We start from the raw sequence: 26758 nt of genomic DNA on the forward strand, positions 1-26758 counted from the left end.
TATTATATGCAAAAAGTTTCAGATTTTTTAAAAAACCATGGTTGTGTTAAGTGGGTATTCTATTTAATAGACTTGGTTTAAGTCTAGTGCATTAAACCATGGGTACGTTAAGTGGGTATTCTATTTAATAGACTTGGTTTAAGTCTAGTGCATCTAGTGCACTGGACCTGGCTAGATGGTGACACATATCTAAAAGTGGACATATGTCATCATATTAAGGGGTCCAGTATTACTAGACTTTAGACCTAAGTCTGACCGCTATTTAATTGCCATATTATTGTGCAAAGTGGATATACAATATATAGTTGCACGTGTACTGCTTAATTTATCAATTTTTTGAATCAAAATATTAGCTTAATTGTCGGTATTAACTTTTCCTTTATTGCTTAACAATATTTGTTTTGATGGAAATGATGCATTAATTAAGAGGATTTTGAGGTTTGATGGAGAAGATGCAAGTAACGATAGAATATGGAAAATAAGCATATTAAATCGTATATTATCAAGCTATTTCTTAAGTCATTTAAAGCACTAGTATATGAGGATGTAAAAAAAGAGGAAAAAAAAAAAAAAAAACCTATTTTGCATCATCAAATACTACTTTATCTATTTTATTAACTTATTTTATAACTCACCCTACATCATAGTTTTTATTTTTACATACAACCTAATAAAATAATATAAACTACCTAATAAAATAATAAAAAGTATTTATTCTCTCTCTCTTTTTCCTTCCACTATAAAAAGCACATTAAAACTCAAAACGTATAAACTACCACTGAGTGGAATTACTGGTAGATTATAAATAGATCACAACATGAATGAGCTCCTAACTTCAAATAGCTTCACTTTAGTCCCCAGACTTGTTTATGCACTTCATGCCTTAAACTTGAAAAAGAATTGGATAATATTTGAGTGAGCTACCACAGCTTAGTAAGTAATTAATTCCATGGTCCGAATGATTAGGAAACAGGATTTCTAAACAATATATTAATTGAATTCATGGAATGTGAATATATAAATATTGCATAAACTCAAATTAAATGAAGCTGAACCTGCAAATAAACAAACAAGAAGCTGAAAAATAACAATAGAATCAGATGCAAACAAAAGTAATCAATAGTGTACAGTGTTTCCCCAAAGGTGCAACATTTCCAAGATCAAGTTTCAAGAAGATTTGAAAAGTTCAAACTACAAAACTTATCAAATTAACAGAATGCAAATGATTAATAAGTTCATAATTACTCGTAACATAATCGAATCCCATTAGAGTTCAAAGGTACCAAATTAAAGTAACTAAAGGCAATGATAGCTCTCACAATTCATATAGGAATAAATTGAATTCCAAAGGATACAAACCTGATATGGCTCAAGAAAAAATAAAAAAAATAGGGTTAATATATCAAGGAGCCATCTCATGTTCAGAATTTCAAACTAGAAAGGTTCAAAGTTCACATATGCAATACATATTCCAACAAATCGAAAAGCAATTAATATGTTCATAGAATGATAAAGTCATACAACCGAAATATCCTTACCTCACATTAAGGCAAGGTCCATAGTTCACATAGCCAACTACGCATGGTTTATTATCAAGTGGATTCCAAAGTCCACATATCCAAATACGGAAATATCGACGATTATTTATCAAGTGGGTCCAAAATAAGAGAAATTATAGAATCTTCTAGTGGACCACGTCATTTGTCCACCATTCTACTAAAAAGCTTTTATTTGTTTAAAATTGCTGAGTCAGTAATTAATTTATGTTTAAAATTTTTTTCTAATTAACAATTTTAAACAAGTGGAAGTTTTTTAGTGGAATGGTAGACCACATCACTTGTCCACCATGTGGATCTTATAATTTCTCTCAAAATACCACTGGCTAGGTTTCATATTCATATCACAAATGGAGTCAAATAACTGATCGGTAAATTAAAATGAGCTAAAATCCATTCCCAAGATGCGTAGATTACCAAGGTAATTAATAAAAAGAAACATAGAACAATTTGGAGAAGTTTAGCATGTATGAACTTTGTACTTTCTTACACAAGCAAAGCATAAGATAACATATGCAGATTAGAGCCAAACAAAGGGATAATAGCTTAACAAATAACTAGTCCTCTCAATGAAGTGGAGTACAACTATACTTTTATTGTTTGAAACATGTCCTAATGGGATTCAGATTCTTTAGATTTTGTAGGGTACTCTACCAAATAGATTTCTTAACAATTTTTTTAATTATTTAGATTCTTCCATGTTAGCATTCCATTAACAATAATCTTAATTGTTTTGCTTGCAACATTATTTTATTATTTTAAAAATATTGTTAATGGAATGCTGACATGACAGAATTTAAACCATTAAATCATTAAAAAATGGTTAAGATTTAAGGAAATCTACTAGTAGAGTACTCTAAGAAATCTAGAGGATCTGAATCCGTCCTAATGACATATATGCAATGTAAGTAGCAATTAATGCTTGAGATAGGATTTAATAGGGCTCCGAAGGTAAGATACATGTACAACTTAGTGACTTGCGTAGATACAAGGAATACTTAGACTTGGAAAGCTAGTATGCAATTGACAATGTCTTTGTCAGAAGTATAGTTTGGAAAATTGTCCAAATTGATTAACAGAGTTACAAAGCAATATCAATAATATATCAATAAAACAAGATATGCTCAAATTAACTTATAAGCAAAATAGACAAGTACAAAAGCGTATAAAATTAAAAATTAAGTAAAACTTATCGCCAAGATACAGAACTAAATCCATTGTCCTTAAGAAGCGATTTCGCCTCCATTAGAATGAATCCGCTGGTGTAAATGGCTCAGGCGGTCGCTTTCTAAGATACAATGACAACTTTATTAATGTGCACTCACAAACAGAATTTTGAGCTTGGCACAAATGCCCAAGAGAAAATTTTCAGCAAAAACAAAGTAGCTAGAGTATCAAAAGTAATATATATATATATATATATATATATATTATTTTTTATTTATTTTTAACTAATATCATTTATGCAGAATTTTTTGATAATCTTAGAGCTCTAAAAAAAGGAAGTAGCTAAAGATGATTAGAGTGAAAAAAGGAAAGGCAAAAACAAAGGAATTTTTTTTTCCATTGATGTCACAAGCCGCTATGTATTTTCTGCAAAACATGGGAAGGTGCAGCTGACTATTTTATAAGGAAATATAAGAAGATTGTGGGTTATGTTTGCTGCCAAAAATTCCCATGCCAGGCTTGCCAGCCAAGGAAAATTCTGGAGCTTGGACGCTTTACAACAAAATATCATGGGCTTAAATTTTAAAACATACCCAACAGTCTTCTCAAGTGTACATAGCTTAGACACTCAAAACTAACAAGCTTATCAAGCAAATAGTAACGTTACTAGGGCTTAACAAATTAAGCCATACAACTTGGCGACTTACGGGGCAAATGAAGGATAGTACAAATCTAGCTGCAGTTATGCAAAATACTTGGATTCCAAAGGAACAAAAGGAGCCTATTCAAGTCAAGTTCACAATTCCATTAGGATTTACAACTTGTGTATCAAAGGAAAGCTTAATATATAAATCATAACAAAAACAATGTTTTGTCATAGATCAAATGACAGCCATAAGGAACCTTTTCCTTGAGTTTAATCCTTGACTTAATACACTCAAATAGGAGAATGCAAGGGTTGGAAAACCACCTAACAGCAATTAAAACATCACAAAATTGAAACCAAGATCTATGATTACAACTATATATCAAGATGATTGCTTATGAGTACTTGCACCAAATCATTTAGTTTAAGACACACAATTTAGCGCTGCCACAAGGCATAAACCATCATATTTGGACTCAACAAAAGAGTTTATATGAAGCGACAAAGTGGTTTTGGCTATAACATGAGGATGCAATTAAAACACTAGAGTTATGACCAATACAACTTATGCAGAAATTGTCACAAATTAAGTCTTTAACATGATATTAGGCTGGAATTTACATTAGAACAGCTAAAGATACTCAAGATATTCAAGAGAAAGAGGTTGAGGCGTTGGTCCATAGAATGCTTCGATTAATAAGAAACCCCAAATCAAATGTAACTCTAGTCAACTTATGCTTATGCAAATGTCGGAAGATGTTAGACGTACACACGCTCACACTTACACTTTCAACCACTCACATTAAAAGATGGGGGAGAAAAGGGAAAGAGAAAAACACTTGTATTTTTATTTACTTTCACTCATGGTTATAAATTGTTGGATGCATAGGTATATATGTTACACCATGTAACCTTAAAATCAATTTTATTTATTACATAATTTCAATAAATTCCTCACATTTATTCCATGCTCATTCAATACATAAAACTCTTGCTCTTATGAAAGTTTAATTAAAAAAAAACTTATGTTATAGCAACAAAATCAATGCGGGTGGAAAAGTAGCAAAGAATGGTTTACCGTGAGGAATTGTTGTATCTATAGCTTGAATTTTGGTTTTGTCATCCCGTAGAATCAGTAGCATCATTGGACCCTGAAGATGTAGCCTCATCCTCTGCTAAAGTATAATGTGATGACCCAAACATATCTAATGGGAGAAGAACAAGTAATGAAACTTCAAATTTGAGCACTTGAATTGCTTGCCTCATTGAAGAAGGCCTACGATCAACATTGGAGTGAGCGCACCAAAGACCAACAATCAATAAACACTTCATTTCTCGTTGCTCAAAATGTCCACCTAGCCTTTTGTCAGTTGCTTCAAGGACATGTCCTCTCCCATGGAGCTCCCGAACCCACTCCAACATGACTACTTGATCTTGTGGGGCCCTATGGTCAATTGGTTTTCTTCCACAAGCTATCTCCAATGCAATGATTCCAAAACTGTAGATATTTGATTCCTTACTAACCTTACCTGTTACCACAGATTTTGGATATATGTAGCCTTGGGTGCCTGCCACATTTGTAGTCCATGACCCCCTGCCATGGTCCACAACCCCAGCTAACCCAAAATCCCCAAGTTTAGCATTGAAGTTTGAATCAAGCATAATGTTACTTGATTTTATATCCCTATGCAGTACGCATTGTTCCCATTTTTCATGCAAGTAAAGTAAGGCTGAGGCCATGCCTTGAGCAACTTTATACCTTGTTGCCCATATCATTATGCTTTCTTCTTTAAAAAGATGTAAATCTAAGCTTCTATTGGGCATGAAATCATAGACAAGTAAAAGTTCTCCTCTTCTTTCGCGGCACTAACCAATGAGTCACATTAAATTCTTATGTCTCAATTGACTAAGGATTTTCACTTCTGATGCATACTCTCTTATCCCTTGTTTAGATTCTTTTGATATCCTCTTAACAGCAACAAAGGAGTTTTGAGTTGCTTAAAAATCCCTTATAAACCCCACCAAATCCTCCCTGACCTAGCTTTTCTTTATCGTTAAAATCATTTGTTAACGTATATTATGTTATGGGCTTTAGGCCCAGTTAGGTTACTTGTATAGTACACTTGTACTTGTACTACACTTTACTTGTACCGCAAACATATGCCTCCTATATAAAGGTACTGATGTATATTCTTTTGTTTATGAAATACAATACAATCATTCTGTATTTCTAACATGGTATCAGAGCCATTGCTCTGATATTTTCTTAGCAGTCTTGTCTTCATTAGTGTAACTTCCTTTTTAACAACGCTTCCGCCATCACAACTGCCGCCGCAGCCTCTCGCCGTTGAACTTCCGACGTAATCCAGCCGTCGTCCTTGGGTTTCGGACCTGCAGCCGCCGTCGTTAAGGAGTTTCACACTGCACAGGCCACTGCTCTTTGCATCACCGCTGCAAATATTGCTCCGATTACGTTTTTGAAGGTACCACAGAGATCGTCCTGCGCCGATCTACACATTCGTGGAAACCTCGACGCCATCGGGGACTGAATGAGCCTCCACGCGCCGTTCAAAGTTGCTGTTCCGCTGATCACGCGCCACGCGCTCCCACGCGCCGCAACTTCTTTTCACACGCCTCCACGCGCCGTCACGCGCCCACACGCGCCTCAACAGTATCGCTGAAGTCATTGCTGACGTCAGCCCTAGTTGCGCCGTTGCTAACGTCACTTGCTTGCGTCATCCGCTGACGTCATCTTCTGACTTTGGGGTTTTGACCGTTGACTTTTCTCTAGGGGTTGACTTTTTTCAGTCCAGGTTCTCCTTACCCAGTTTTTCGCGTAGATTTCATTTTTGTAGTCTGTTTTTGCATATTGTGTCTCTAAATGGATAAAAAGGATATTTTTGTTTCTCGCCCCATTAATACTGTTTTGGAGGGGAATAAAAATTACTTATCTTGGTCTCAAGCTATGCGCAGTTTTCTTAAGGGTCGCATGCTCTGGCATTATTGTACTGGTGCAATCACTATTCCTGTCAAGGGAGCAAGTGAAGAAGATGCTGCCTTTCTTGGTCGCATGATTGAATGGGATAGTCATAACCACATGATCCTCACATGGATTCGGAACACTTCCATTCCTTTTATTTCCAATCTGTTGGGCAGCTTTGATGATGCAAAATCTGCATGGGATATGTTGGCCAAAAGGTACTCCACTACTCATGGATCCATGAAATATCAGTTAGTGGTTGAATTGCATCAACTCAGGCAAGAACCAGGGCAATACATCAATGACTATTATGATCAGCTTCGCTTTATTTGGGACCAAATTGACCTTTCTGATCCAACTTGGACATGCTCAAAGGATGCTCAGCAATATGCTTCCATCAGAGATGAATATCGCCTCTATGAATTCTTGATGTCACTTCATAAGGACTTTGAGCCCATTCGAGGTCAGCTTCTAAATCGCAGTCCTGCTCCCTCTCTTGATACTGCTGTGAATGAGTTGGTTAGAGAAGAAACTCGTCTTGCAACCCTTCAAGCCTAGAATAAGCTCAATGTTTTGGCTATTACTCCATCTACTCCACTCATAGAGCAACCTCAGCAATCAGGTGATTCCTCTGGCTCTAGCAATCGTCGCAAGCAGACCAACAAAAAGGTCTGCAACTATTGCAAGCGTTCTGGACACACCATTGAGACTTGTTATCGCCGCAACAAATCTACTGCTGCTGTTGCTAATATTGAGCCTACTTCGCCAATGGCTTCCACCTCGGCTGAGTCCCAGTCTTCTGGATCCACTATCAACCTCTCCCTCACTGAACTACAGGAGATCATAGCTCAGGCTGTTCGTATGGCTGGTAATGCATCTCTTTCCACTGCCCTATCTGTTCTACCCGGTAAGTCTCAAACTTGGCCTTTTGATTCTGCCTGCTGCAATCACATGACACCTCACTCGTCCTTATTCTCTAAACTTGAACCTGCACCACATCATCTAAATATTCACATAGTTGATGGTTCCACCATGCATGGGAATAGTCTAGGTTTTGTTTCAACCTCTAACCTTTCTGTTCCTGGAGTCTTCTATGTACCTGACCTATCCTATAATTTGTGCTTTGTGGGACAATTAGCTGAACTAGGTTATCACCTTATTTTTGACTATTCTGGGTGTATTGTGTAGGATCCGAGGACGGGGCAGGAGCTTGGGACTGGTCCTAGAGTTGGGCGTATGTTTCCTGTGGACAATCTTCATCTTCCACCTGTTGCTCCTGTTTCTGTTGCTGCTGTAGCTGCTGCAGTTTCTTCCTCACCTTCTCTTGCACTTTGGCATTCTCGTCTTGGTTATGCACCATCTTCTTGGGTACAACAGTTAGCGTCTAAGGGTCTGTTGGGTTCTGTGTCCAAAGACAATTTTGATTGTACTTCATGTCAGTTTGGAAAACAGCCAGCTTTGCCTTTTAATAACAGTGAATCTATTTCTAATAGTATTTTTGAGTTAATTCATTATGATGTTTGGGGACCTTCTCTTGTTGTTAGTATTGGTGGATCTCGATATTTTGTTGTTTTTATTGATGATTATTCTCGTTATAGTTGGATCTTTCCTATGAAATCTCGTTCTAAAATTTTACTAATATACAGCGACTTTGCAAAAATGGTTGAAACACAATTCTCCAAACGTATCAAAACTTTTCGATATGATAATGCTCTTGAATATACTCAATATGCGTTTCAAGCTCTGTTACATTCCTATGGCACTGTACATCATCTAACTTGCCTAGGTACCTCTCAACAAAATGGTCGAGCCGAAAGAAAACTTCGTCATATTCTTGACACTGTTCGTGCTCTTCTTCTTTCTGCCAAAGTTCCTGCCCCATTTTGGGGTGAAGCTGCTCTTCATGCTGTTCATGCGATTAATCGCATTCCAAGTGCTGTCATCCACAATCAGACTCCGTATGAGCGTCTCTTTGGGTCACCCCTTGACTATCATCAACTTCGCTCATTTGGATTTGCTTGTTTCGTTCTTCTTCAGCCTCATGAGCACAACAAACTTGAGCCTCGATTTAGACTTTGTTGTTTCCTTGGTTATGGCGAAACTCAAAAGGGGTATAGGTGTTAAGATCCTGTCTCTCATCGTCTTCGTGTTTCTCGTAATGTTGTCTTTTGGGAACACCGATTGTTTGTTGAACTCTCTCACTTTCATTCTTCCTTGACTAACTCCTCTGTTTTAGAAATCTTTCCAGATGAGTCTCTTGTTCCTTCTACAAATACTTTTGATCCTCCTTTGGACTTCTCTCCAGATATTTTTGATGCTTCTCCTAGACAGGTTGAAGATGAACAGGTTGATGACGAGCTACCTCACCTTGAGCTTAGGTCCCCTGCTCCTGCTCTGCCTGAAGATCCTCCACAAGACATTCCACCTCGCCACTCAACCCGGGTAAGATCCATTCCTACACATTTACTTGACTATCATTGTTACACTGCCCTTACTACACTTCACGAGCCTCAAACCTATCGTGAGGCCTCTACTGACCCTTTATAGCAGATTGCAATGAAAGAGGAACTTGATGCATTAACCAAAAACCATACTTGGGATCTGGTTACTCTCCCTCCTGGACAGTCTGTGGTTGGTTGTAAGTGGATCTATAAGATCAAGACTCGCTCTGATGGATCCGTTGAGCGCTACAAGGCTCGTCTTGTTGCCAAAGGTTTTATACAGGAGTATGGGATTGATTATGAAGAGACTTTTGCTCCAGTTGCTCGTATCTCATCTGTTCGTGCTCTTTTAGCTGTTGCTGCTACAAGTAAATGGGATCTTTTTTAGATGGATGTTAAAAATGCTTTCCTTAATGGGGATCTGAGTGAAGAAGTCTATATGCAACCTCCTCCTGGTCTCTCTGTTGAATCAAACAAGGTTTGTCATCTTCGACATGCACTTTATGGTCTTAAACAAGCCCCACGAGCTTGGTTTGCCAAGTTCAACTCCACTATCTTTCGCTTGGATTACACTGCCAGTCCGTATTATTCTGCCTTATTTCTTCGTCGTATTGATAAAGGCACCATTTTGCTTCTTCTATATGTGGATGATATGATCATAACTGGTGATGACCTCAGTGACATTCAAGAACTCAAGGATTTTCTTAGTCAGCAGTTTGAGATGAAAGATCTTGGACATCTCAGCTATTTCTTGGGTCTTGAAATTACTCATTCCACAGATGATCTTTATATTACTCAAGCCAAGTATGCTTTTGACCTGTTGTCTCGAGCTGGACTCACTGACAGCAAGACTGTTGACACTCTAGTTGAACTTAATGCGCATCTGACACCCTCGGGGGGGAAACCATTGTCTAATCCTTCTCTTTACAGACGGTTGGTTGGCAGCCTAGTTTATCTCACAGTTACTCGTCCAGACATCTCCTATGTTGTTCATCAGGTGAGCCAGTATCTGTCTGCTCCATGATCAACTCACTATGCTGCTGTTCTGCGCATTTTTCGATACCTAAAGGGCACCCTTTTTCATGGCCTTTTCTACTCAGCTCAGTCTCCTCTTGTACTCCGTGCATTCTCTGATGCTGATTGGGCAGGAGATCCTACTGATCGTAGGTCCATTACAGGTTATTGCTTTCTCCTTGGTTCTTCTTTGATTTCTTGGCGAAGTAAGAAACAAACTTTTGTGGCCCGCTCTAGTACTGAAGCAGAATATCGTGCCCTTGCTGATACCACATCTGAGCTCCTTTGGCTACGATGGCTTCTTAAGGATTTGGGTGTGTCCACCTCCTCTGCTACTCCCCTTTATTGTGACAACCAGAGTGTCATTCATATTGCTCACAATGATGTCTTTCATGAATGGACTAAACACATCGAGATTGATTGTCATTTTATCCGTTATCATCTTGTCCATGGTGCTCTTAAGCTTTTCTCCGTCTCCTCCAAAGATCAACTTGCAGATATCTTCACCAAGTCACTTCTTAAGGGACGCACTCGTGATTTGGTTGACAACCTCAAGTTGGTCTCACATCCACCTTGAGTTTGAGGGGGGCTGTTAACGTATATTATGTTATGGGTTTTAGGCCCAGTTAGGTTACTTGTATAGTACACTTGTACTTGTACTACACTTTACTTGTACCGCACACATATGCCTCCTATATAAAGGTACTGATGTATATTCTTTTGATTTATGAAATACAATACAATCATTCTGTATTTCTAACAGTCACACTAGCCAATTCATCATATGAAAACTTCTTAGGTGATCCTGCTCCCTATTCAAAATCTTCATCAAAAGTCATCATCAAGGGCATGATCGTCTTCTTTATCCTTCCTATTCCTCTTCCACAGGGAAAACAAAATCAAAGCTAACCCACTAACCAAAACAAATCCACCAGCATGAAACCTCATGATCATGACTAACCCAAAGGTGCCGTTTTTTTTAGGATTTAGGGCTGGATTGGGGATTGAAGTATCCATAACTGGATCTATTGGGTTGGATATGTTATTATCAATTTCCAAACTTGAACTAAAATCCCATGAACAAAGGATATGAGTTGTAGTATTTCCTTTTGTGGCTGAGAACCCAAATCTAACCCATTCAGGTAGTACATCTCTCAAATCAATAATTTGAGAAAGGAATTGTATTTCATTACCACTTCTATTAAAAATAGTGAAGACAACACTCAAATTATAGGAACTAGAATTATAACTAATCCAAGCTTCATTGATTTGGCCTTCCCTAATTGCAGTTTTACTTGGCCATGAAAAAGTATTAATAGATTGCATGGATTTAATATAAATACCTACGTGCTCCCCGTCAGACCTTATTCTTGTAGATATCAAACTCCACTGCAACGAAATGATTAGCATCTGTATTTCTTTCTTGGTCATCGAAAGCAAGACCCAGACCGCCCCCTTTTGTCACATTAGGGAGTTGTGTGCCGTTAGGTGCAAGGAAGAAAGCAAGCCCGTCTGTGTATATAGGATCATTTGGCGATTTAATAACAAAGGTAAAATGGGTTGTGAAATCTGTGAGGTTTCTAGATGCTTCGTCTCACAGGTGCACGGGTTTGAAATACATGGCTCGACCCACAAATGCTTGCGATTTCATGTTGCTCGTGAGCTTGATGACTTGGTTTTCAGCGTAAGCAGATAACTCATAGGAGATGTTTGGGTTATCAGAACTAAAATAAGTGTAGTTGAAGGATATAGCACTTGTAAATGGGTGTAGTTGAGAGAAGAAACTGGTGATTATTGATTATGAAGGTATAAAAGAGTATGAAGAGCTGAGGGGATTGGAAATGAGTGAGCTTGACCATGATTGGAACTTTAATCTTGAAGGTGTAAACAACCACTTTGGGAATTTTGAAGTATGGTTGGGATAGGTATATTGCAGAGTGTGAATTGAATCAATGTACCTAAACTAAATGGAAATTTTCTGTGGGCAAACTAGGTCAATAGTGGTTTTCAAGCTAATAGGGTAAACCTCATATCGACGAATAAAATACAATTAAAATAAACCTTAATGTGTACCAAGAAAATAAGATTAAAATATAAAAATTTAAAACTGCTAAACTCCAAACCTTAAGACTTGGAGTTTCTTATTTGTCTCGCTCTCTTGTGCTTATTCTGTTAAACTTAAATTGATAAAAATAATGATAAAAAAGGTGCGTAAGATGAGTTACGTCACTGCCCTCTGGCCTAAACGGATAGATAAATGCCAAACAGTAATAGGACAGGAAAGTAGCTTGGTGCACTTCTCATTCTTTACACACACACACAAGAGAAAAGGTCCAATTGGCTGTTAAAAAATTAAGGTTTTTTCAACATAAATACGTATGGAAATGATAGTAAATGTCTTTAAGACATTTGCTAATTAGTTATTTAATTTTTTTTTATAATATGTTCATTTTTTTTATACAAGATAAAATTTCTACTCTAACTTAATTTAAGTGTATATGTGTGTGAAACTTATTCTTGAAGACTTGAACCTTGGTCCTTGGCCCTTGTCCCTCCCACACTTCACAAGCATTTATACTTGTGAAGTGACTACTGTACCAAGGTTGCACGGTGGTTTTTATATTATGTTAATGAGAAATATAAAAAACTGTCAAAACAATCAATAATTATATATATATATATATTTATTTATTTATTTATTTATATATTTTTAAAAAGTTTATATAAATATTTTCAAAACCAATTTCCTTAGGATGCCTATTAACTTTTCTTTTTGTATATACATGCACACAAACCCTGCATGGTATGTAATATATTTATCAATAAGTCTAATTAGATAAAAATTTCACAATTTTTGTAAAAGTGATGTTACACTAATTAATATTCACATTCTGCCAACCTAACAAGTTGTAAACAAAGTGTGAGATTCTTAGTGTGTAACTTTGTTATTTGTGTGTGTATTATATATATATTTTCATTTTTTTCAACCATATTGTAGTTTTATTTAATGACTCAAGTGTATAGTACTTGTTGAGTTACAAGATTTTTAGTTATCTTTGGTATAATTTGACTATAGTTTAGATGCTAATGTTGTATAACAACATAATTTTATAAATAAAAATGTTAGACCAATTTCTTATCCTCTTGTTGGAGCATTTCTCTCTCTCAAATACGTGTTTGGTAACAAATTTTGAAGCATTTTAGGGTTTTAATTGGATTAGATTTCTATTAGTCTCATATTTTGAAAGACTTGTTAGAATTTTTTTTTTTAAAAAAAATGCTAAAGGCATAACAAAATATTCACAATGTGATGTGATAATAACTATTATTGATGAACTTCAATAATGTAATTAATGTGTTTGAATTACTTTTTTGTAATTGGTGACATATTAATCAGTATGGTAAAATTTGTGGTATTCCTAGCATTTCTAATAAAAAAAAAATGCATAACTATATGAAAAAATTTATATTTTTTTATATAAAATTTTAGATTTTTACAATGGAAAGGAGGCATTTTCCCAAAGGTAATTATTATTATTTTGTGGTGGGGCCTTAGGTCTAATCCTTGGGCTGGCACTGGTCTGGTTTCTTCTAGGACACCACAACTAGTGGGTATCCCTTATTGTGCCACAATAAAAATGATAACCTCTTTTAGTTCAAGTTGGGTTTCGATACATTGAAAGAAGTCAAGTTTCTATTTTTTTTTTTTTTTTTGATTGATGCTAAAGTCTAAAACCATGAATAATTTGTTCTGAATTGAGATAATGTTTTATGGTAAACTGTTATATTTATTATAATACACACACACACACACACACACACACACACACACACACACACACACACACACATATTTATAAATATAAAAAATAATGGTAAACCCGAAATGGTATACCGGTATTGTTCGGTATCGAAATATATCGTTTCACTAGTTAAATCGGTACAGCCTCCGGTATGAGATTGACTCCTTTGGGTTAACCTCTAAATGATAACCTTTATGAAGTCTACAAGAATCTGTATCATGTCTTTTTCTCTCTCTCTTCAAGCCACCAAGCCCATGGCCGCTATCTTCTTGGGATATTGAAGAAGAGAAGAAGAGAGGTTGTGGTGGCTGTGGGTTGAAGAGAGGGAGAAGAATAAGATAGAGGTCATGGATTTGGTGGCTTGAAGAGAGAAAGAGAAAAAGAGAGAGAAAATAATAAATAAATAAATAAATAAATTAATAGTGTTTAGATGTGTTGTGAAAAATAAGAGCATTGAGGTAGGGTGAGTTGTAAACAGGAGCGGCTTAATGCATTTTGGGGCCTAAGGCGAAAATTGATTATCTTATTTTAAATGCAAAATTTCTACTAATTAATATGAATTACATAGAATTTTTTCTTTTTTTAGAAATTTTATAGACAGAAAAAAAGTTTGACAAAATTTTTCATACTTATTATTGTGGCAAATTAATAGTAGTAAGTAAAAAAACGATGTTAGCGGTAGACTTAGGGCACGTTTGATAGACTATAATAGGCAATGTAATATAATAGTTATTCCTATAGTTTAGCTATTCAATCATTTGGTTATGTTTTTATTACAAAGAATAGTCATTCCTTATGAATAACTATTCTTTAAAATGAAGAATAATTATTCCTCTCTAAAAGGGTTGTAATAGCTATTCCTTACTAGATGTAATAATTTCTAACATTAATATATTTCCAAATAAATAAACTTTCTATATCCACCTAACAATTATAGAAATAAAAAATCATCAAAAAATAACTTATCTCTCTAAAATTTAAAATATATTATTTTCTAGGAAATATATTTGTATGAATGAGATATTTCCTAAAATAGATCATAATTTTATTCTAATGTTACAACTCACAACCAAACTAATGAATAGGTTTAGTTATTACATTACAACACCTTTTATTCCTAGTAATAAAGATTACAATTCCTGTTGTAATCTACATTCAGTATACCAAACGTATCCTTAGACGAGAACCAGTAAAAGTTTGCAAACTCAACTCTTATTATTATTATTATTTTTTTTAGAAATGCAACATTCACAATATTTTTTATAACAAATCCTTGGTTTTAAGTTGCTTTTTGTTTTCTATTTGAAAATATCACTATATATATATATATATATATTTTTTTTTTGTTTGTAATCAATAACAACCTACTACTTAATATTAGTTGTAAAAGTATTGTAAAAAATATTGTGGACGTTGCATTTTTCTCTCTTTTTTATTTGGTAAAAAAAATTATTTTATTTATTTATTATAAATAACCCTATTGGTTAAAATTTGGGGGCCTTTTTTTTACTTGGGGCCTTAGGCGACCGCATTTTTTGCTCTAACATTCAACCGGCACTGGTCGTAAAATAATAAGTTAAAATATATAAGGTAACTTTTCTTTTGGTGCTAAAATCTAAAATTTTAACATGATTGATGTTGATACTCTAAAGAAGCCATTTAGTTAAAAGCTATAAGAATCATGCTTGTCTATCTGACCCTCAACCACCCGAATTTAAGTAGCTTGTCAACCACGTCTTTGGTAGGCAGATTTTGGAAATTAGTCCGGCAAATTTGGTAATACTAATAGTTGTTAAAATGTGAATTGTATCGTGAATCAATTTTTTATTTTTATGTATCGTCACCATTGTGTATCGTATCATATTGTGTATCATAAGATACACAAATACTAAATAAAATTTTTGAAACATTATATATATATATATATATATATAAGGTATATTCATTATAAATTCATAATATATTCAACAAATGACTAATTTAATTATCATTTGTCTAATAATATTTAACAAAGCTAACTAAATAAATCAAATTAGCATTTTTTTATAACTTACACATTCAAATTCAAAAGTGATAATACATGACATATGAGCCAAAATAATAACTTATTTTCATCATATCCATCATGTTACCCAATTAATTTCATCTAAGTCAATGTTATCATCATGTTCATCACCTTGCAACTTTATTTCTTCATTGACATTTTCTTCATCATCATTAGCATTTACTACCTCTTTTTGTTATTTTATTTAATATTTTTTTCTTCGAATTTCTTCTTGCATTCTAGTTTCTTAGACTTATTACAATAACAAAAATAAAAAATAATTGAATTGTCATTTTAAAAACAATTATAATTAATTACAAATATGAAAGTGATGAAGTGTCAAACTTGTAGTCCGAATTTTGTAGGATAAAGAGAAAGGAGAAAAAGAAATAAAAAATAAAAACTCATGGATATGTTATTTTATTGGATTCAATTAAGTAGCACAATAATTTTGTGTTTAAAATAAGACTAATGAAAACTTGTTGGACTCAAATAAAAGCACAATTTTAACCCCTCAAAAAAAAAAAAAATTTTTCATGTTTAATTATACTAACACTCATTAGGATAGTTTGTAGTCCAAAGCACTATTCCATTTAGAGATATGTGAAAATCTTCTCTCAATACTTTCTTGTAAGTGTATTAACCTGCAAATTTTTTTTCCAAAGTTAACTATGGACATGATATTATTTTAAAAGACAATTAAGGTTTCCTAATCATATTCAAACACATAATTGCATTAGATTTAATATCTTTAGAAAAGATAGCATAATTTATATTACATGATCATTGAAGTGATATAGTTGAATTTAATTGAGAATCCCAACATTAACATATAATATCTAAGAAAATACATCTAAATTTTATCATTCCTAAATTTTTTCCAAGAGGAATGAAAGTTTTTGTCTGGGCTAAAATCAAACAAAAATTAACAATTTCATATAAAAGCAAGAAAAATAGGACCAAATTTTAATTTGGAGGAGATTTTGACCAAACTACTACATGGAGAATTAAATGACTCTTCACATGCATGCACTTTTAGTCACATAACCATTTTAATAGTCGATTAACATAATAGGTTAGAGGAGATTTTGACCAAATTACTACTTGGAGACTCAAATGATTTAATACGCATGAATGATCTTATGAACCGCAACATTATAGGTTAGAGGAGATTTTTCCAAATTAGTTTGGAGAAAAGTATTGCCCTTACAATAAAGTTCAAACTAAAGAACCATGTGTAGTAAGCTACAACATAGATTAGAATTCTACAATTTGTAAATAAGAAACATCGAGTAACAATTAGAATTGCTCACCAGTGCATCTTTATCAAGTGCATTGCTGATATACACCTCTACAAGACATATTGGAAGCCCTAGTGTGGCCAACTTATCTAGAATAGTTCCCATCAAAGGAATTAGGAGTGGAATTCACATCACTGCAAGTCTCAACGTTGTCATCAAATTTGTTCATGAATTGGGTTAACATGTGTTCTAAGAGTTGCATTAGATAAGAGAGAGCCTAGATTAAATAACTGGAAGTCTTCTAAGAGCAAGGCCGGCCCTTCCACTAGGCCAATTAGGCAATTACCTAAGGCCCCCAAGTGGAAGGAGGGCCCCAAAATTTTAGAAAAGAAGGGGTAGTAGGGGAAAAAAAAATTTAGTTTCAGACGAATTAAAAATATCTGGTACATCCTTTTAACCAAAAAAACAAAAATTATGGTAAATCCGGTTAAACATTGGTTCTAAATAAAATCATTGCCCAAAAATAACATTATTATCATCTAGACAAACCAAAAATCAACAAGATAAACTACAAATCTGGTCTAAGAGATTAACCACAAAACAATCACAAATCAAAACAAATAAAACAACTCAAATCCCTAAAATTTTTACCGTTCCCTTTGCTTGTTTCTCTCTGCTCTCCGCCTCTCTCATTCTTTCTTTGATTCTCTCCACTGTTGCTGGCTGCCTGGCTCAACTGCTCAAGCAAGCTTCCTTCACCTTTCTCAACTGCTCAAGCAAGCTTTCTTCGCCTCTCTCATTCTTTCTCTGATTCTTTGCTCTCTGCCTTTCTCAACTGCTCTAGGTTTTGAGTTTTCTGATACGGTACGTATCAGGTATAATTTATTTGGGCGCATGACTTTCTCTTCATTTTATTGGGCCTGTTTTGTTTATATTGAGTTATGGCTACCTCTTGCCTGGACGTTTCACGTTTGTTTGGGCCTTCAAGTTTTTTATTATTTATTATTTATTTTATTATTTTATTTTTTATTTTTTTAATAAAGCCTGCATTTTTTTTGGGTGGGTCTTATTAATAAGCCTTGTGTTATGGCTGTGCTTAAATTTTTGTAATGCTTGTGCTTAATTTTTTTTTTTTTTTAATTTTAATCTTGTGTTTATATATATATATATATATTAGTGGTAATATATTGAATACATCTTTATTTATGTAGGTTGAGATTGCTAAAAACTTGTTATTGTTCATTGAAACCACAACAATACTTTTTATATAAATCAGGTTCTATTTCTTATTTGCTCTACACTTGAAAGTTATTTTTTATTTTAGTCTTTATAAATATATTGTTTGATTAGAAATGTCTATTAGAAAATATGCATTTGGATATGAAAAACTTAAAAAAAAAAAAGAAAAAGAAAAATTAATTGAGTCTCAAAAAGGACCAATGGATAAATTTGTTATTAGTAATAAACAAAATATAGCACAAAATTTAGATGAAAATATCACAAATGAGCAAGAAATTCACCAAAAAGAGTCAGAAGATAATGAAATTAATAAAATCATAACTAAGATCAACAATGTCCCAATAAAGATTAAGTTGATTAGCTATATTATCGATTGAAAAGAAGATGTTAGAAGAACTTGAATACAAAAATTTAATTAGTCAATTTGCATCTCAAAAGGCAAAAAAAATAGATTTTAAATGAAATATATTATAATATAAAAATATTAAATAAACATTATGATGGTTTTTAGACCCTTTAAAAACACAATTGGATTAACTTAGGTAATTAGCCAAGTTGTTACTTAGTCTAAATTCACAAATCTAGATTGTCACAATCAAAACAATTATATCATGCAAAGCAGTGGAAATATAAATAACACAATGATATGATGACTCAAGAAACCACACCGGTAAAAACTTGGGGAGGATTTAACCTAGTTATCCTCAAGGCAAAAAGCAAATCCACTAGAAAGAATCGAAGTTCATATAATAAGACTTACAAGCCTCCACGCTCGACTTCTTATTGCTACCCACCAGTAGAACTTATTGACATGACCACGTGCAAGTTTCAAATTCACGGACTCGTTCTTTCTTTGGCATTTGCAAAATACAAACACCCACGTTTGTGACTTTGAGATCCCACTCAAAGGTTTAGCAACACAAACTCTCCTGTTTGTGACTCCAAGACCACCCTTGAAGGTTTAGATCATCAACACCTTTGATGACAAGAGAAGGTAGTAACTTCTACAACACCGGATCTTAAGATTCTTCAAGTAATAACACCGGTAGAAGACATAAGAGAGCTTTTGGGTACAAAATCCTAGATATACAAAAGAGGCACAAGATGTACTCTAATCTGTCTAAAAAACTCTCAAAACCCCACCTAGGGTTAGTTTATAATGTCCTTTAAATACTGGAAAAAACGGCTCGCGATTTGGGCTTCAAACGAATAAGTTATGGCCTTTTTACGTTTGCTGATTTTGCTGATATGCGATTTTGGATCAATCGAATCTGTCTTTCGATCGATTGAACCAACCAGCTTGTAACTCATTAGTTTTTATCCCAAACTTGAGTTTTTTTTGTCTTGGGCTTCAATGTAGACAATTCTAAACTGATAAGACTTAGTTTTTGTCATGTTTTGTCATGGTTTGCTAACATTATAAACTCAAAACCTAACACATTAATTTAATTAATATATAAGTATAAAAAAGACCCAATTTTTAGTTCTCGCCTTAGGTTCCAAAATGTCTAGGGCCGGCCCTGTCTAAGAGTAAAGTCAGACAATATGTTGAAATTGTTATTTACTTTATTGGTATAAACCAATAGATAAGAGACTAAGGCCTAAGGGCATTCAACCATGTGCACGTCACAGGCGTAATTGAAATGGATTGAACTGGATTCATGGACCAAAGTAGATTGAAGTGGACTTTATAGACCGAATTGGACCGAATGAACTAAAGTGGACGAAAATCGACTGAAATGGACCGAAATAGACAGAACTGAACCGCATGGACCGAAGTGGACCACAATGAACCAAATGTGATTTTTTAATTTTTTTAATTTTTTAAGCTATGGCCAACATGATTGCTAACCAATACTACTTGGTTTACTTCCTCCTCTTGTTCCTATCAACTCTCTTGTTTAACTTTATTTTCAACAAGCTTCTCAAGCTTAAAACTCGATCGTCCCAAACTCCCTCCAACCCAACCAGCCTTACCAGTTATTGGTCATCTCCACCTCCTATGGCCATCACTTCACAAATCCTTGCAAAACATATCCACCCAATATGATCGAAGAACTTCCAATCTACATGATCGAAGTTCCAATCATGGTTATTTACAACTTCAATAAGGTCAATCATTTCCCATCCCCACAGCTTTTCATCATCTTTGAAAAGTCCGGTTAAGATCCCCAATATTTATTATGGAGCAGAATTAGACAAATAAGGAGGGTTTGGGGTTAAAATGACTAGGCCAAATCCATGCATTAACAAACCCCCACGTTTTAGTTTTCTCAGCCTTGAAATGTAGGAATTAACAGTGGAATTCACATCACTGCAAGTCTCAACCTCATCAAATTTGTGAATAAATTGGGTTTCCAATGGGTCTAACATGTCAAAGAAATGCAATGTGGCATTAATACGAGAAAGGCCAGATTAAATAACTGGTAGTCTTCTAAGAGCAAAGTCAGTCAATGTCGATTTGCATGGTAATGCTGTAAACAGTATCTATGACTTCCAGGTTTTTTTTTTTTTTTTTTTTTGGTGGGGGTGTGGGGGTGGGTAGGGGGGTGGTTGGAGAAAGAAAGAAATTTAATTTAAACACTTTAAAGATGCCAAGAGAGAGCCTAGATATAGAAAGGTTGTATTCGGCATACAATATGTAACTCTAAGAGCAACTCTAATAGATTAGTCAAATCCATTTTTTGAAGAAAATCTCAGATTTTTTGGTTTCACTTAACCAATGATTTTGGTTCATTTAACATCAGAATTCAGACTTTTGGTAAACTACAAAGTTGTAGCCCTTTAAGTTAACTTTCCAGCCTAACTTGAATCATCTGGATTGGACATATAAGCCGAAAGGAATGCCGAAAATACTAATTGATGTGTAGGCTGAAATCTTAATCTGAATTGGACTTGGATTTGATGCAAATTTCTTTTGATTCCTTACTCCAATTGAACATAAATTTAATTGGGTTGGCCTTCTTTAACTTTATCATGGCTCTTGTAAAAGTAAAGTCTATTAGCTTTCTTCTTTGCACAAATCTACTTATTTAATTTTATTCTCCTACAAAAGACAAATTTACGCATTAAAATTCAATTAAGCACAAAATTGATTATTCAGCATTATTCCAAAGCCAAATATAAAATGTATGAATTAACTCAAAATAAATATGATAATGCTTTCTAATAATAATATAAATATGCAAAATTAGACTATTATCAATGCACATCACTTGCCAACGGACAGGTGGCCACACTGATGAATGAATAACCATGCAAACGGTTAAGCATAGTGGGTCCCACCAATCTTTGCTTGTTCCTCACTCATAAGTCCCTACAAGGAAATAACTTGTGCATCATGCCCAAAGACCTTACTACACATTCATATCTTCTCTATATGGTAAAAGGAGCCCTAAGATCTAGAGGGCCTTAACTCTAGGATCTTCCCTATAAGGAAAGACCCTTCATGTAAGGGATCTTGGTTTGACCCTACACCACTATATAAGTACCAGACCTTCACCTCTTCAAGGGACGCGGAAAATCCCTAGCTCTCACACTATTGAGTTCTTGGTGATTATTCTTTTACTGACTTAAACATTCGGAGGGTCTTTGGCCAGCATCCCACTGGTGCTCTCTGTTGGTTCTTGGTTTCTTGTTTCTTAGGCACCCCATTGGAGCGCTCATGAACAATCAGCTCATTGACGATTTTTGTGCATCATCATAAATAATATGATGTATACAGTTTCTTTCCCCTGATATAGAATCTGATATTATGTAGAAATATAGAATATAATATTAGTAAGAATCTACTTGAGCTCTGAGTAGTACTACAATTAAATTAATTCAATAGTTGCAAGCTTTATAGAACAAAATTAATGTAGTGAATTGCAGAAACCAGATTGGGTGGCTCACCAAGTTTTAGAACATAGCAAACCCACACCCAGCAATCAATTTGTATGAAAATTATTGATTATCCTCACAAATTAGCTAGTTGTATGGTTTATACTGAATTGTAGTGGCACAAGGGGATATAAAGGATTTGGAGTGGCTTCAGAAAAAAGTTTTCTATTAAAAAAAGAAAAAAAAGGAGTAGTGTACTAAATACAAAAATCAACAAGTTTACCTAATTGGAACCCAATCTCTACACTAGCATATTTCAACCCTGTGAAGTGAACTTATTCATCATTGTGGCACGCCGTCACCATGAGGATCACTACTTTTACATATTCAAGCATCTAAGGGCACTAGTATTGGGGTCGTAAAAAACCCCCAATTACTATTATAGGAAACAACCTAAAATCAGCCACATCTGAGTATGGGTTGCTAAATATTTTTAGCATCTATGAACAATTGGTTTTTATATGTAAAACCTACTACAGCTAAGGATGTAAAATAAAAAATATTATTTTATTAAAATATCTCTTCTTTCTCTCTCTTTCAATCACAGATTCACACAATACTTCTATCCTCCCAATCTCATTTCTCATTTTCCTTTCTCTCTCCTCTCTCACTGTTTCGGTGTCTCTCTTTTTCCTCTCTTTCAAATTAGCCTCTCTCTGATATCGGAGTTGACGGCGTGGAGAAATACTTCCATGGAGCGTTCTATCAAAATGTCCACTCAGTGTTCTTTCAATTGCTTCAAGAACCTATTACTGTCAGTTTCTTTAAGACTCTCCCTCTCTTCCTGTGTGTGTGTTAAAAATACCTAGTATTCTAAAAAAAAAAAAAAAAAATTGCTTCAAGAACCTTTGCACTTCCATGGAGCTCCCCTACGTTAGCAACATATTTCATAGAGTTGGTACCAATACCTACATGTTCCTTAGGCGGATCCTAGTAATCGTATAAATATCAACTCCATGCCACTACGGAAAAAATGATTATCAGTAGAGTTTAAGGGCTGGTCTATGCGAGCAAAAGACATATTAAACTTTAGTCAACTTGGTCAAAGAGTTTAAGAGAATGTGTTTTAAGTGAAATAAGACAGATGTTAGTGGTCGGATGATTTTTTTAGTTCATTAAACCGCTTTAATCAGCTTGGCCAATCTCTGTCAAAATTCGGTCAATGAGGTTAATTTTTTTTTTTTTTTTTAAAATCTTTGGCTCTTAAATCGTGAAATTAGTGCATTTGTGATTTGGCATTCAATTAGGACAAACTAATTCAATTCTTATAATTTTCCAAATTTCCGAGTAAATATATATATTTTTTGAAGTTTTAAAGTGTCAACTAGATATTTTTGCACATGAATTGAAAGTAAACAAATTACTGTTTGTTCCTGTATCGTTACTCTTTCTCATAATACACATGCATGCAATTAGTTAGTTATGTATCCCACGTGCCAATTAGCTAAGCACATATAAGTATGTTGTTAGTGACTTAGGTGCGGTTTGGATCCGCATTTCTTGTTGCGTTTTGCGTTTTCAGTTTTTTTTTTTTGCTTCAGCCGCATCTTTTGACTAAGTTAGCAGTGAACAGTACATCTGTGTACTGTTCACGGATCCCACAAATTACACTTTTCAGCCATTTTTTCATTAAAAATGGGTCCCACAATACTATTGACACATTTAAAAATTATTTTGCTATAGTATTTTTAATTTTCAGTTTTCAGTTTCAGCAAAATAAGTTCTATCCAAACAGACCCTTAGTGTCAATATTTTGTCCAATTTTGATTCACAGGCAAAAATTCTAGTTTACACTTTAAAAATTAAAAAAATTGTATTTTTATCTGAAAATTTAGTAGGGTAATATTACAGCCACAAACTGTTAAGATTAATGTTATAATCACAAACTTTTTCTAATATTTTTACAAATTGTTGAGGTGGCAAATAACAGTATAGGAAAATACCAACAATTAGAGACAACACCATGGTTGTCAAAATCCTGATTTGGATTTTACGATCCTATGATTTTACGATTCCATCTACTTATTTAAAAAGATCCGGATCTTTCAAGGATCTTAGCAATCATTTAGGATCCATAGGATCGTACGATTTTGACGATCCTAAACAACTTTGGTTTCTTATAATCTTTTTTAACTTGGCAGAAGGCTCAGTTGGATCCAAATGAAAAATAAATCTCAATAGACCAAGTTTTTCCACTCCAATGTAGAGAGAGTGTCAGTTGGATCCAAATAAAAAATATCCCAATAAAGTGTTACATTTTGAGGTTTTCTGCCTTTTTAAATGATGCTTACAAATAGATGTAGTGATGTATGATAATTATATCAATGAATATATAATTTATGTGATTATTTAATATAACAATGTGTATTTTTTTTTTCTTAAATAATGTAGGATCTTACGATTTACGATCCAATCCTGTGATCCACGATTCCACCTACCTCCTACGATTTTGACAACCTTAGACAACCCCCATACATGTCACCATGTTGACGCAATTTTGAATAATTAATTAATTAGGCTTAACTGTGCAATTAATTTTAAAAGGGAGAAGAGGACGAGAAAACGGGCCTACTATCAACTTTGAGAGTTGAGACAAATAAGAAGGTCCATGTCTTGCACTTTATAGTATTTCTTTCCCTTTTGTTTTATATTCTTCGTTGATAATATTTACCCTTTTAGCTTGCAAACCAATATTGATTGAGTTTGTCCTTTTGTTTTATATTCTTCGTTGATAACTTAAATCGATCATTTCCTATCCCCACAGCTTTTCATCTTCTTTGAAAAGTCCGGTTAAGATCCCCAATATTTATTAAGGAGGGTTTGGGTTAAAATGACTAAGCCATTTCCATGCATTAATGAATCTTCACATTTGAGTTTTCTCAGCCTTGAAATGTAGGAATTAACAGTGGAATTCACATCACTGCAAGTCTCAACCTCATCAAATTTGTTAATAAATTAATTGGGTTTCCAATGGGCAGGGGCGGCCCAAAAAATTTAGAGGACTAACGCAATATATTTAAATGAGACATTTTTATTATTACTTAAATAAAATTTAACACATGTTTAATATCATAATTTTTTTTTATACCAAAATCTATTCTTTTTATTTTGTAATATGCTTTATTTTTTTACTAAAACAAATTTTACTATAAAAAACTTTTAAACGATGTAGAAATAAATGTGATTAGTGACACTTTAAGTAAATAATAAACAAGTATTTGAATGAATGATGCTAAGGATATTATAAATTTTACAACATGAGACTTATAAAAATGTATCACCAATCACAAAAATTAATTCAAAAATGCATTTAATAGGTTGTTGACTTTTATAAATCATATTAATTGTCACATCAATTTGTAAATGTTTTGAAGTAAAATTTATAGTATTTCTAGCATTTTCCTATCTAAATTATTTCTTGATTAGTGATACATATTTGTAAGACCCATGTATTTAAAGTTGAATTATCTCTAGTATTACTCAATTTTGAGACTTCTTAAAAGTAGAGGAAAAATGTAAAACTAATTTTTTTCCTATATTTCCAACTAAAAACAAAAAACTCTTAAAAAAATATATATTAATTTTTGCCCTAAAATTTGGGGGTTTTTCTCTAGTAGGGGCCCTAGGCGATGGCCTCAGTGGCCCAGGCCTAGGGCCTGCCCTGCCAATGGGTCTAACCATGCATTCCATTTCAAAGAAATGCAACGTGGCATTAATATGAGAGAGCGCAGATTAAATAATTGGTAGTCTTCTAAGAGCGAAGTTAGTCAATGTTGATTTGCATGGTAATACTGTAAACAATATCTATGAAAACTGGAAAAAAAAAAAAAAAAAAAATCAACAACAACAACAACATATGACATATACTAATTGCCAAGACTTGCAGGTTTTTTTTTTTTTTTTTTTTTTTTTTTTTTTTTTTTTTTTTTTTTGGGTTGGAGAAAGAAAGAAATTTCATTTAAACACTTTACAGATGCCGAGAGAGAGCCCAGATATAGAAAGTTCGTATTAGGCATACAATATGTAACTCAGTTTCTATAAGACTATAAGAGGCCATTATGTAAGTTCTTAAAAATACTATTGGCTTGTCTTCTGACCCAACAGAACTTATGGCTCAAAAACATTGTTTTAAGCTTTTTCACATTCGTTACCAACTTGTGCCCCCTTCTCAATAAAATGGAAAAAGAAAAAGAAAAAGAACCTTTTTAACAAAAACCATTTTGTAAAAAGTTTTATTTGCATTTTTAGTTTATGCATCTAATTAAAATCCTTCAGTAGACATAAGGGCATTCAACCATGCGGCATTTTTCATCCTGTTTCATTTTGGCATTCATCTATATCCTTTACTACGTCGGCAATGAGGTATCTGCCTCCTCCTGATTCATCTTCTTCATTTATTTTTCCCTCGTTTCAATTATAGTTTGACTGAACGATCCTACGCCGGATCGTGTCAGCATGCTTTAATCTAGTTACTTCCTAATTGAATAGCAATTTTTTTTTACATAGGAACAAGCTCCTGGTCTTGGCAGTTCATAGAATTTCTTGTCTTTTCTAATTTCAGTAGATGCTGTTTACAGCATTAGCCAGCAAACCAACGTTCTGCTCTTAGAAGGCTCATGCATATTTGTGTTAAGTTGATTATTTGCAATATCTAAAGCCCAACCACACTTCAAAGTTCCATAAAGGGTGTTAACAGCCTCACGATCAAACATTTTTCATTTCCACACCTTTCAGTCGCCTTTTCT

The 26758-nt window shown here is 34.0% G+C and overlaps 1 pseudogene; it reads right to left on the bottom strand.

The window, feature by feature from the left end:
- Window positions 1-4488: 4488 nt before the first annotated feature.
- On the bottom strand, window positions 4489-26725 carry LOC126705169 (L-type lectin-domain containing receptor kinase IX.1-like; annotated as a pseudogene).
- Between the last annotated feature and the right edge of the window lie 33 nt (window positions 26726-26758).

Source organism: Quercus robur, chromosome 11, assembly GCF_932294415.1.
Source record: "Quercus robur chromosome 11, dhQueRobu3.1, whole genome shotgun sequence".
Classification (NCBI taxonomy): domain Eukaryota; kingdom Viridiplantae; phylum Streptophyta; class Magnoliopsida; order Fagales; family Fagaceae; genus Quercus; species Quercus robur.